The 6000-nt window shown below is 42.4% G+C and overlaps 1 pseudogene; it reads left to right on the forward strand.

Annotated features, from left to right (window-relative positions):
* The window catches only part of LOC129557832 (frizzled-3-like), a 52122-nt pseudogene extending 46331 nt beyond the window's left edge, over positions 1–5791 (forward strand).
* The last annotated feature ends 209 nt before the right edge of the window (positions 5792–6000 follow it).

Raw genomic sequence — 6000 nt, forward strand, 5'->3', positions numbered from 1 at the left:
CTCAAATTTCATTTTAGTTAAGGGGTTAACATGACTAATTTTCCTTTTTAAAAAATTATCCTGCTGGCTCTATGAAAATCAAGAATGTGCACAGGGAAACCAATAAAAATGCAAATGCATTAGTTCAGGTTAGAGATAATAATGACTAGGACTCAGGTGGCAGTTGTAGAGATGGACAGGAAAGGGAAAATTCAGGATGTCTTAAAAGTAGAGTCAGTACCACAGACTTAGAAAATTAACTCATGGTTGCCAGAGGGAAGGGATAGTTGAGGACTTTGGGAATGTCATGTACACACTGTTATATTTAAAATGGATAACCAGCAAGGACCTACTTTACTGCGCATGGAACCCTGCTCAGTGTTATGTACTGGTCTGGATGGGAGGGGGTCTTGGGGGAGAATGAATACATGTATGTGTGTGACTGAGTCCCTTCACTGTTCACCTGAAACTGTCACAACAGTGTTAATTGTCTGTATCCCAATAAAAAATGCTTTTGGGGTTAAAAATAAATGAAATTTTATAAATAAATATTGCAAGGTAAAATAGAATCAGTAAGATTGACATACTGGATGTGATATGACAGGAAGGGTGTGAATGAAAGATGACTGCTAGTTCTTTGGTTAGAGCCGCAAGGTGGAGTCAGGGCCACTTACTGTGGTGGAGAAAACTGAAGGAAAAGCTGCTGGAGGGGAAAACCAAGAGTTCTGTTTTGGAAAGGTTTAAAGTGACCATTACCCAAGTGAAGATGCCAAGTAAGCAGCTGAATATAAGTATAGAGCTCAGTTCAAGATTTTGGCCTGAGTTTACTCAAGTTCACGTCCATCAAGTCAGTGATGTCCTCCAACCATCTCATCCTCTGTCACTCCCTTCTCCTGCTCCCAGTCTTTCCCAACATTAGACTGCTTTCCTCCAAAGATATGCATTTGCTTCTGACAACTGCATGAAGTAACAAGCAATCCAGGAGACTTTGAGTTATATTCTTGGCTTAAGGTTCAGGTCAAAGAAGTTATTGAACATATAATATTATACTGTGAAAAATCAGTAGGCAGGTTTGAAAAAAAGAGGCCTCGCTGAATGTCTAGATATGACTGTTTTAGTAACTGAAATTAGAAACAGTAGATTAAACACAACTCATGAGAGACGACTGAACTGAAACATGCAAGCTCGGTTGTTCGGTCAAGGCCAACTCTTTACAACCCTGTAGGCTGTAGACCTCTGTACAACCAGGCTCCTCTGTCCATGGAGAAGATTATGGAGACATTTATGTGGTGATTTTTAAAAATTTATTTTTTTGGCTATGTTGTACAGCATGTGGGATCTTAGTTCCCCAACCAAGGGTGGAATGTCTACCTCCTGCAGTGTAAGTGTGGATTCTTAACCACTGGACTGCCAGGGAAGCCCTGTGTAGTGATTTTTAAATGTTTAAAATTCTTTGATATTCTCCTCTTCAGGAGGTGGAGCTTCATTATCCTTCCCTTAAGCATAGATCAGCCTTCTTGATTTGCTTCTAACAAACTGAATAAAGTGGAACTGAGGGTGTGTGATTCAGGGACTGGGTCATAAAGGATGCTGTGGCTTCCTGCTGCTGCTTTCCTTCTCTCATACCTCAGCTTGGGGAAGCCAGCTGGTCTGTCCAGAGACTACTCAGGCAGCCCTCGGAGAGACCCCTGTGGGGAGGAATGGAAGTGAGCCAACCTGGAAGCAGCTTTCTCTCCAGCCCTGGTCCCACCCTCTGTTGATGACAGCCCCAGGGTCACTTGACCTTCACCTTGTGAAAGACACTGAGCCAAAACCACCCAAGTCATTCCTGGATTTCTATCCCCCAGAAACTGTATGAAGTAATACATGTTTGTTGCTTTCAGCAGCTAGGTTTGTTGGTAATTTATTATACAGCAATAAATAAGTAATACAAGATTAATTTGAAGAAATTACCCTAAAGTCAGCACACGGATAGAAAGCGATAGAAAACATGAAATAAGATTAATCAATATTCCAGAAAGAATAATGGGAACAAAGAAATATTTGAAGTATTAATTGTTGGGAAATCTCTAGAATTGTTGAAAGACAATAATCATTAGGTCCATGGAGCCCAGTGAATCCTAAGATGAATTTTTTTTTTTTTTAACAGCACTTAGACATCTTATAGGAAAACCGATGAATACCAGATGGGGAAAATATTCTTTAACAACACAGCCAGAGAAGAGGAAGCTCAGTCTCAAAGGGATGGCAATTACACTGAAAGCTGATTTCTCTATAGCAATAATGGAAGTCAGGAGCCAGGAATATATCTCGATTTACTGACTGCAAGACGACTGTAGTTTGAATGTTCTTTGAACATTGCCTTTCTTTTGGATTGGAAGGAAAATTGACCTTTTCCAGTCCAGTGGCCAAAGTTTTCCAAAGTGGCAGCACTTTCACAGCATCATCTTTTAAGATTTGAAATAGCTCAGCTGGAATTCCATCACCTCCACTAGCTTTGTTAGTAGTCATGCTTCCTAAGGCCCACTGACTTTGGCCTCCTGGATGTCTGACTTTAGGTGAGTGATCCACCATTGTGGTTATCTGGGTAATAAAGATCTTTTCTGCATAGTTCTTCTGTGTATTCTTGCCACCTTAATACTTTCTGCACCTGTTAGGTCCATACAATTTCTATCCTTTATTGTGCCCATCTTTGCATGAAATGTTCCCTTGGTATCTCTAATTTTCTTGAAGAGATCGCTAGTCTTTCCCATTTTATTATTTTCCTCTATTTCTTTGCATTGTTCACTTAGGAAGTCTTTCTTATCTCTCCGTGCTATTCTTTGGAACTCTGCTTTCAGATGGGTATATCTTTCCTTTTCTCCTTTCCCTTTAGATTCTCTTCTTTTCTTAGCTATTTGTAAGGCCTTGTCAGACAACTATTTTGCCTTTTTGCATTTCTTTTTCTTGGGGGTCTTGATCACTGCCTGTATAATATTATGAACCTCTGTCCATAGTTCTTCAGTCACTCTATCAGATCAAATCCCTTGAATCTATTTGTCACTTCCACTGTATAATCATAAGGGATTTAATTTAGGTCATACCTGAATGGCCCAGTGGGTTTCCCTACTTTCTTCAATTTAAGTTTGAATTTTGCAATAAGGAGTTCATGATCTGAGCCACAGCTCCTGGTCTTTTTTCTGCTGACTGTATAGAGCTTCTCAATCTTTGGCTGCAAAGAATATTATCAATCTGAATTTGGTATTAACCATCTGGTGATGTCCACATATACAGTTATTTCTTGTGTTGTTGGAAGAAGGTATTTGCTATGGCCAGTGCGTTCTCTTGGAAAAACTCTATTAACCTTTGCCCTGCTTCATTCTCTACTCTTAAGACCAAACTTGCCTGTTACTCCAGGTATCTCTTGACCTCCTACATTTGCATGTCAGTCACTTATGATGAAAAGGACATCTTTTTTTGTGTTAATTCTAGAAGGTCTTGTAGGTCTTCATAGAACCGTTCAGCTTCTTTGGCATTGGTTGGGACATAAACTTGGATTACTGTGATATTGAATGGTTTGCCTTGGAAATGAACAGAGATCATTCTATCAATATGCCAGAAAATTTGGAAAACTCAGCAGTGGCCACAGGACTGGAAAAGGTCAGTTTTCATTCCAATCCCAAAGAAAGACAGTGCCAAAGAATGCTCAAACGGTATACCACACAATTATACTCATTTCACATACTAGCAAAGTAATGGTAAAAAGTCTTCTAGCTAGGCTTTAATAATACATGAACTGAGAACTTCTAGATGTTCAAGCTGGATTAAGAAAAGGCAGGGGAACCAGAGATCAAATTGCAAACCTCTGTTGGATCATAGAAAAAGCAAGAGAATTCCATAAAAACATCTACTTCTGCTTCATTGACTACACTATAGCCTTTGACTATGTGAATTACTACAAAGTGTGGAAAATTCTTAAAGAGATGGGAATACCAGAGCACCTTACCAGCATTCTAAGAAAGCTGTGTGCAGATCAATAAACAATAGTTAGAACTGTACATGGAACAACAGACTGGTTCTAAATTGGGAAAGGAGTCCATCAAGGCTGTATATTGTCACCCTGCTTATTTAACTTATATGCAGAGTACATCTTGTGAAATTTGGGGCTGAATGAAGCACAGCTGAAATCATCATTGCAGGGAGAAATATTAATAACCTCAGATATGCAGATTACACCACCCTTAGGGCATAAAGTGAAGAGGAACTAAAGATCCTCTGATGAAAGTGAAAGAGGAGAGTGAAAAAGCTGGCTTGAAACTCAGCATTCAAAAATCTATGATCATGACATCTGGTCCCATCATTTGACAAATAGATGGGTAAACAATGCAAACAGTGACAGACTATTTTCTTGGGCTCCAAAATGACTACAAATGTTGACTGCAGCCATGAATTAAAAGATGCTTGCTGTTTGGAAGAAAAACTATTATAAACCTAGACAGCATATTAAAAAGCAGAGACATTACTTTGCCAACAAAGTTCCATCTAGTCAAAGCTATCGTTTTTCCAGTCATGTATGGATGTCAGAGTTGGACTATAAGGAAAGCTGAGCACTGAGGAATTGATCCTTTTGAACTGTGGTGTTGGAGAAGACTCTTGCAAGTCCCTTGGACTTCAAGATCAAGATGGATTCTAAGAAAGAGGCTTCTGAGTAGGTTGATATCACATACTAAGGGGTTGCAACCCCTCATTTTTTGACCTTGGAGGAGCCTTTCTGTACGTGTGCAGTTTGGAAGATTGCATTGACTTCCAGAGTGAGAACCATGTGGTTTCTTCACCTCTTATCTGGGCAGGCTCAGCTCTTTCTCATTCCTGCTATTACCTTCATCTTAGAGTATCTGTCTACTGGGGGACAGACTCCAGCTCTCAGCCTGGGGCCCACTACCTCAAAGTGGCATGCGTGGAGGGGTGTGAAAGCTCCATGTTGTCTCCCCACACCTTGCTCTGGGCATCTCACCCATCTGGCTCCTCCTGCATTACCTCATTTTATACTAAGCCAGTGATCTGGAGGCTCCATATGAAGACAGTGACATCAGATAATGGAAGGGGACTCTTGACGTGCACTTCCCTGACAATTAGTGATGTTGAGCATCTGTTCAGGGACCTGTTGGCCATCTGAATATCTCTTTGGAAATATGTCGGCTCAGGTCCCAGACCACCCAGCACCACAGGATGCCCTCTGCCGCTGCCCAGCTTTCTCCAGTCAGATTTCCCGGATGGGCAGGAACCGAGGCCAAGTTATTTGTTTCCTGCTGAAGTGAGGCAGAAGAATGAGCTGGTTGGACCCCTTGATTGGAGTCTCAGGTCAGGTGGAACTGCCAAACAACCGTATTCTCTGGCCAGATGGAATCCCCAGCAAAACCACTGGCTGGGATGTCTGCTCCAGCACATGGTAAGTGGGTACATGGTTCACAGAGGGCCCCAAGCAGGTCCCTGCAAACCTGGCACCCTGTGTCTATTTGATCCCTGATGGTGGAGCCCTGCCACTTCCCCAAGTAATTTCTTTGAGGCAAGACCCAAACAGACCTCCCTGGAAGCACGTTCCACAATCCTGGGAAAGCGGGGTGTCCATTTAGGGCTCTCTTTTTGCCTGCCAGATAAACTAGGTAGGGGCGGGGATGGGGGGCTCTTCAGGCAGTTCTATGCCAGCCTGGGGGAGAAACAGCATGGTCAGACTGTAATTGCTCCTTCTGCCTTCGAATGTGGTGCTCCGCAGTCTCCGTGGTCCAGATGGGTGCTTCAGCCCCACCCCTACGTCTTACGATTTTGTCTGTGAAAAGATGCTGGTTGATCCTCTTGTGAGAGGGGCTGAAGTGGCTTGAGGCATGGCTCCATCCTTATGAACTTACCTTGGGGAAGATGCTGCTGCAGGCCCAGTTGGGGCACTAGGGCAAGCTCTTAATGGCCCAGAAAGTTAGCTGGTGATGACAGGATCTGCTATTATTGGAGGGTCTCCTCTCAGGTGGTTGGGCGGGGCCTGTGGCT

The sequence above is a fragment of the Moschus berezovskii genome, chromosome 7 (assembly GCF_049115385.1).
Source record: "Moschus berezovskii isolate FMDL1 chromosome 7, NW_MosBer_1.0, whole genome shotgun sequence".
NCBI lineage: Eukaryota > Metazoa > Chordata > Mammalia > Artiodactyla > Moschidae > Moschus > Moschus berezovskii.